Below are 7,976 nucleotides of genomic sequence, written 5' to 3' on the forward strand. Positions count from 1 at the left end.
GTGCTTTTGCATTAAATAATTGGCTTTCTATGAGAATTAGTTTACATATCTAAATATCATGGAACAGGAAAAAAATCTCTTGTATCTAATGGAGAAAAATAAAGTAGTGAATCAGAAATGTAGAGTCACTTTATAAACATATAACACAATATACTCTGGTTTCTCTTCAGAGTACATAAATCTTTCACTTTTTACTAAAAAAAAACAGAAAACATAACAGATAAGAGGTGTAAGTTCTCCTTACACTATAGTCAGAGTCAGCCACATTGTGACTACAATGCTCTGTTTGAGACTGGGCACAATTTGAAGAGATTATAGCAGAGTAAGATTCAAAATCATATATATATATATATAGAAAGAAATGAGGCTGAGTCATATAACAAGATTTCTAGTCTATATAGGAATATCATTCAATAGATAGTGACAAACTATTTTTATTTCATTATGTAAAATGGAAGAAAAGGGATTAAACTGCAGCATGGAGGGTATAAACTAAATATAATTAAGATATATATATATATTATATATATATATATATAATATATATAATACTAATATATAATTAGTTAAGAATGTTAAACATAAAAATGGGCTACCCAAGGAAGGATATCTTTTACAAGGAAAGAGATTTTCATCATCAACAGAAGTTTAAATGTGGTCTTGCCTGAAGGTTAGAAAATGGACTTGACAGCATCTCAGGGTTCCAGTATAGCCCTGTGACTCTAAGAATAAATTTTTGAGTAAATATTATTATATTTTTTATAGTAGAAAGATTGTGTACTTTCAGGAAGGATTACCAGATGATATTTTAAAATCATCTTCACAAATTCACATTTATGGTACTCCCCTGAAGAGATATTTACATCCTTTTAAAAGAGAGTTTCCGGGCTTCTTTGGTGGTGCAGTGGTTGAGAGTCTGCCTGCCGATGCAGGGGACACGGGTTCGTGCCCCGGTCTGGGAAGATCCCACATGCCGTGGAGCGGCTGGGCCTGTGAGCCATGGCCCCTGAGTCTGCATGTCCGGAGCCTGTGCTCCGCAACGGGAGAGACCACAACAGTGAGAGGCCCGCGTACAGAAAAAAAAAAAAAAAAGAAATATAAAAGAGAGTTTCCTATAGAGTCTCTAAACGCAAACTCTGTTCCATATTGCCTTTATCTGGATTTGATGCTGAGCTCAGTGGGCATTAGAGGTTTTAAATGAATACATTTTAGAAGTATTGAGAAATGAACTTTAAATGGCTTATATTGCCCATAAATCCTCTAGCCTTTAGAGTAAAAATACCAATGCATTCCCAGGAAATACTATTTGCTGTACCTTAAACTCTATAAAATAAAATGTTAGGAAGTAGGTTTTTTTATTGAGAGGAGGGAAAAACAAACATGAAATGTAGGAGGAAAGGGAGAGCTCTGTGGCAATGGATTGGAATTGTAGATATCAACATGAAATTATGAATATATATGTCAATATATATTTATAAATATTTACACATATATACTTATATGTGTGTGTGTATATAACTACCCACTGAAATGGCCTAAAAGCAATGAGACACTGGTACCTATAAGAAGACAGAAGTCCTTGTAAATATTAACTCTTGTACCGGGACAGGGAAAATACAAAATGAACCTGAAACATCTTGTTTTATCAAAAAGTCAGGAAGTGTTCAAAAACTGATAAGATATAAGATCTGTTAAGGTAACCAGATCAAAGTGATAAAAAGAATCTCAAAGAAAGGAAAACCACAGAGAGAAGTGAAATAATATTTTATACACACTTTTTCAAGCAGGGCCTTTTTTGATCCAGGACACAGAGACTATGGATATGGACCACGAACTGAGGCAGGGTCTCCTACTAACTAAAAATAACTGAAATCAGCAGAGCTTTGGCAGTCTCATGGGTCTGGAGAGACAAAAAGTAGAAACTTGCCAGTTTCCAGTGAAGAGGATGGGGAGAGAACTAAACCTGAACTTGTGCTACTGTTCCTCTCAAGACGTTTGTCAAATGCTGAAACTGTACCCTGCAGTAGAGGAAGGAGCAAAGCAGAATGTCTTTGAAAAGCAGACTGCAACTTCTGGCAGTCTCACGGACTTAGGAGGAGAAGAACTGATTTTAGGGTCTGCCTGGAGAGGGAGAACATCCCACTTCTACCTGTTCACTTCTGATTAAGATGATCAGCCACTGCCAAAGAAAAGAGAATTAACCTGGAGAAAATAGGGAAGTTATAAACAATTAACTGTGAAGTTAATTCTGGAATTAATATGAGTATATTCTTACCATCTTGCTGTACCTACTCTCCCTGGATGACCTCTTCCATGAATATGTGTCTATGCACCTCAAACAGATAACTTAAATGTGTACCTCCAGTCTAAACCCATATTCAACTGGCTACTTGTCACTTTTTCCTGGATTTCTAAAAAGTAACTCTAGCTCAATGTGTCCAACACCAAATTCATAATCCCTGCCTTCACATTCCTAATTAATCTTCTGCTAATGTTGATTTTATACATAATGTTACCACTAGCCATCCAAATATATTAGCCATAAATTGAGACTCACTCTCTCTCTTACTGATCAATCATCAGACTGTCAATTTTGTCTTCTAAATCTCTCTTGTCTTCTACACCAATGTCATCCATCCCAGTCAAGGTTACCCCTCGGTTCCACGTGGACTGCACAAACTACGGTCATAGGCCACTCCTTGTTTTCTCTGCATGTATCCTATATATCTGGCAACCCACTATATATACCATGACCTGAGTAATCTTTGAAAAACACATATGTGATCATTTTACGTCTCTATGATAGTTTTACTTAGATATATATTTAGAAGAGTTATTGAGTTATTAGTTTACGGTATAGACACAACTTTTATCTTTGAATTAGGTTTTTAAAATTTTATTATAATTACTCTTAATTATAAGTTTTATGTTTAGTGTTGAAAGTCTTTACTAAAAATTTATTTTACAAAAACTGGCTTAAAAGGGTGAGGTATCCCCAATAAGCAAAATAATTGGAGCAAAGAAGCATATAACCTCTTTAAAACAGATGGTCAATCATAGCTCTAGGATAATTCAATAGGAAGTTTAGAAATATTCCTCAAGAATTACCCTTGCAATAAAATTGTACTTATATTAGGGATTAATTACAGTTTGTTTTTACAGTTTTTAAAAATGATGTAATAAAATGTTTTATAAGGATAGAACAGTTAATATTTGAAAATAACAATTTCCAAGGTATTTCCATTGAACTATTCCATTTTCAAATTGGGTATTCTCTTTATATTGAGCAGTCACTCTTCCTGTCCTATAGTGAAAACAAATAGACCATGATCTTTATTTAGAATGATCTCTAGGAATAGCCAAACCATTCTAATTTTTCTTAAGACTTTAATGTCCTCACATATTGAACAATAAAATTGAATGTAGTGTAGAAGCCTGGTATTGAATTGCCATCATTGAAGACCAGTTCTAAATGCTACTTACTCCAGAAGCCCTTCTGAAAGGAACCTGGTTTTGATTACTCCATCCTCTGAACCCCTATAGAGTGACACTCTAAATAAATTAACATTGACTAATTTGTCATTGTATTATATTGATAAATACATATATGTTGCCTTTCTAGTTCAAACAGTTCATAGTAGAGGACTAATCTTATTTATCTTTATCACATTCTCAATGTTTATAGTCATTAGGTTCTAGAGGGGATACTAATCATTGAAATGATTTTATTTCAGATATTTAGCAAGCAAGAGAATTGCTTGAAGCCATTAGCATTTCACATAAATGAGGTTATAGGGCATTGAGAAAAGCCTAAAAGCTATTGGTTACACTTTGAATGTTCTAAAATAATGCAAGCAAAAGTTGGTAACTGTGTTTGTATTTCTCCTTAAAAAATGTAATACCTAGAAGGGATTTATTTTTTATTTTTTATTTATTTATTTATTTATTTTGCGGTACGCGGGCCTCTCACTGCCGTGGCCTCTCCCGCTGTGGAGCACAGGCTCCGGACACACAGGCTCAGCGGCCACGGCTCACGGGCCCAGCTGCTCCACAGCATGTGGGATCTTCCTGGGGCAGGAACACGCGTCCCCTGCATCGGCAGGCGGACTCTCAACCACTGCGCCACCAGGGAAGCCCTAGAAGGGATTTATGTTAGAATTTTGAGAGTGTATACATAGACTGTGGATATATTTACACCTGAAACCAATGAATATTAAATATTCAAGTATATAATTTTATCAATTAAATATCTTTCCTAAGTTGGCTTTAGGAGCAGTTACTTTTCAAATGCATTTTATTAGTTTGCAAGGGGCGCTATAACAAAGTACCTCAGACTGAGTGGCTTAAACGAACAGAATTTTTATTTTTCATAGTTATGGAGGCTAGAAGTCCAGGATCAAGGTGTCATTGAAGCTGGTTTCTTCTTAGGCCTCTCTCCTTGGCTTGAAGATGTCCATCTTCTTCTGAGGTCCTCATATGATTCTTCCCTCTGTGGGTATCTGTGTTCTAATTTCTTCTTATAAGAATACCAGTCATATTGGATTAGAAACCCACCCTGAAGACCTCATATTAATTTAATTTACCTTTTTAAGACCCTATCTATAAATACAGTCACATTCTGAGGTACTAGAGATTAGGACACCAAAATATAAATTTCTGTTGGGAGGGGAACACAACTTAGTTCCTCATATACATTCCTAAATTTGTCATCTCAATCATGGAAATGTATAATAGGTTGTGATTTTGGAGTCAGAAAACCAAAGGGAAGTGAGAAATCACTTCCACAGCTATCAAAAAGATTCTTACTTGTCATCTATGTATTTTGATATTTCCCCTCCTATTAGACAGGGTGTTCAATCGTGGTTGGAGGGCTGACTGAATGATTTGTGGTCTTAAAGAAATATCTAAAGGCTGAAAAGTTGACTAGACTTAAATGCTTCCACATTTAATTCAATCAAACCTTGGTGGTATGCACCTGAATGTGCTTTGTTTTCTAGCCATCTGATGAAGGCTTTTCATGGGTTTAAAGCAATGTGGGCCTCTTCAATTCCTCAGTATAATACAGAAAAATTAATAAATTCCAAACACACTCACAAAATTATTGACATAAAAATGCATAATGTAATTTAATTATGCTATCACAGTGGTCTTTAAAGTGCCTTCTATGAACTTCTGGGTGTCCCTAAGACCGTTTTAGGAGGTCAACAAAATTAAAAATATTTTTTGTAACAATACCAGAGTGTTTGTTGGTGAGCTGAAGTTTGCACTGATGTTGCAAAAGCAGTTTCTGGATAAAAGTTATGGCACTTTGACAAGAATTAAAGCAGTGGCACTATACTATACTCGTATTCAATGTATTTTTGCCATTCTGAACTTACAGTAAAGACATACAGGTTTCACTAAACAATGTCCTTGATGAAGCAGTACAAATTATTGATTTGATTAAATTTTCACCCCAGAGTACATATTTCTCAATATTCTGTGTGAGGAAATGGAAATTATTCATAAAGCACTTCTTTTTTAAAAAAGTATTTATTTATTTAGGCTGTACCAGGTCTTAGTTGCAGCACAGAGGATCTTTTAGTTGTTGCATGCACACAGGATCTAGTTCCCCAACCAGAGAACGAACCCATGCCCCTACATGGAGAGAATGGAGTCTTACCCACTGGACCATCAGGAAAGTCCCTATTCCTGAAGCACTTCTGCTACCTATATGAGTATGATAGCTGTTGTTAGGAAAATCACCTATGTGAAGGGGGCAGGTGATTATTGTTTCAGTTGCAAGGTAAATTAGTTGTTTTTTTCCCTCCACAGGTTTAATGGGTTTAATAAGTTTACCCCTTCAGCTTCTATTTGCAGCACCCAATAATCCTTTGAAATACCAGACAAACCTGGCAGTGGCCAACAGTAAATTTCTGACCTCCAGAGCTTAAAAGTTCAGGTTCTCTGAGCATTCTGTGCAGCAGTGACACTTGTCCAAAATTGGTACCTCCCTATAGCTGGGAAACGTTAAATGTACCAGTGAAAAAGAGCTTTTTCCCCTTCAAGGGGAAGAAAAGAAAATCACTCTTTAAAACCCAGCAGATCTGATTATGAGGTTTTTCCTCCTGTCCTATCCCTTCAGGCTTGTTTTTTGCAGTAGAGCAAGAAAGAACAAAATTGCAAGAAACAAGACGGTGATGGCTATAAGTGCAATGACCAAGAGGAATTCAGATTCTTCTTTACCTCCAACATCCAATATATGTGCTTCACAGAAAAACAACAAAAATAACATGTCCACAAAATACAACAGCTAGAATTACAAAAATCCATTCATCCAAGGATGGTGGAAGGCAGGAAGAGGCAGTGGGAGGGTAAATGGCACAGGGAGAAAAGTATTCAAATCATTTCAGGCAGGGGGGCTGGCAAATGCTAGAAAAGAGCTGCAGAAAAACCTGTGATCCTTTCAGATTCACCAGTGTTAAAAATCAACCTACTGGTGTCAGAAAGGTTCTGCCTTAGGTACATCAGACAAAAATCCCAATTCCTCAGAAAGAAGGGAATATGCAAAGGACCCTTGGCATGGTGGGTCCTGCCTTCCATAGTGGGGGAGTTGAACAAGGAAAACAGCTGCCAAAGGGTCCTCCCAACCCCATCCATCCCCTCTGGATGGCCAACACCGTGACTGTGCAGCAGCCTTCAGCTTGGCAATAGACTAATACCTTGGGGGGACTTCTCTGCAGAGGTTGAGCTACTCAGGGCAGACTGCAGGTACACTGTTTTGTGGAAGATTCCGTTGCTTAAGAAAACCACCCAGGAAAAGGAAGTGCAGCTGGAAAAGGTAGGCTTTGCCAGGGGTCTTGGCTTCATTAGTGCTGATAATAAACGAGGGGAAGAGGACAGAGAAAAGGCAGCCAATGATAATGTAGGAGGCATGGCATCTGCTGCGAAGTCCAGTATAGTGAGTAGAAAAGCAATATATGCAGGAGACTAACCAGTTGACCAACAAGATGCGTGGGAAAGACTCACAAGCATCCCCTGGATAAACAGAGCCTGCAGCAAAAGGTTGAAGAGCATGTCAGTAATTATTTTGCTGACACCAGGGAATGGGTGAGGTTTCATCCCTGATACCTCAAATTCCAGATCAGCTATATCTGAAACCAAATCGCATTCACAACTTTGCTGAGCACCAACAGGGGGAACACTGAAAATTGATGGGAGGAAAATTCCAGCCAGAACCAAACACCTCTATGTAGAGATGGATCACTGATAGTTTGGGCCGTTACTGACTGAAGCAAAGGAATAAACACTTGATGAAAGCAGGAGGAGGCTGAACCAGAGAACTCTGCCATTTCATGCGCAGCACTGGAAAATTTCACTGACAATAGGTGGCTCAATCTTGCTTCCTCTCTATGCTCTGAGCCAGGACACTACTAGCCCTCTTAAACGCTGTTTCTCTCCCTTTTCCTGAATGTGAGCATCTAGCTTTGAGATGGTACAACTTCCAGAGATGGAGTTTTTAATTTCCCTGGCAAGGTGCTGCAGAAAGGTTTTGACACTGTCAGCCATCTCTTCCCCACTCAAACTAACAACACCACAGAGGAGAGCGAAGCGTCCCGCAATCCTTCACCACGAAGGATCAGCAGCTTTGCTGCTGCGACTCTGGCTCCAGCCTGGCCTCTTGTTTACCGCCAGCCGGCCAGGCTCCTCCAAGCCCCTCCGCCCACGGCCTGCGGCTCCCACAGGAGATGCTCCCAGGGCAGCCCCAGAGTGCGTAGGGGCTGTGGGGGTGGGGCGTCAGCTGGGAAGTCCCGTTGTTTTTAATGGAAACCATTTTCACTAGAGAGAACTTCTGGCTGATAAACGGTGCTTATTACGACTTTAATGTTTTACAGATATTGTCTTAAAAAGTAAAGAAATGGACTTATTTCTTCAAGGAAAAGAAATGATACTTTTGTTGTGAATGGTAACATCTGAGTTTTCCGCCAAATATTAGA

The 7,976-nt window shown here is 38.3% G+C and overlaps 1 pseudogene across 1 annotated transcript; it reads right to left on the bottom strand.

The window, feature by feature from the left end:
• Positions 1 to 6,481: 6,481 nt before the first annotated feature.
• Positions 6,482 to 7,548, bottom strand: LOC308617938 (etoposide-induced protein 2.4 homolog; annotated as a pseudogene). The gene has a single exon. The product of its transcript is annotated as an etoposide-induced protein 2.4 homolog (transcript).
• Between the last annotated feature and the right edge of the window lie 428 nt (positions 7,549 to 7,976).

Source organism: Mesoplodon bidens (assembly GCF_964165515.1).
Source record: "Mesoplodon bidens genome assembly, chromosome: 5".
In the NCBI taxonomy this organism is placed as follows: domain Eukaryota; kingdom Metazoa; phylum Chordata; class Mammalia; order Artiodactyla; family Ziphiidae; genus Mesoplodon; species Mesoplodon bidens.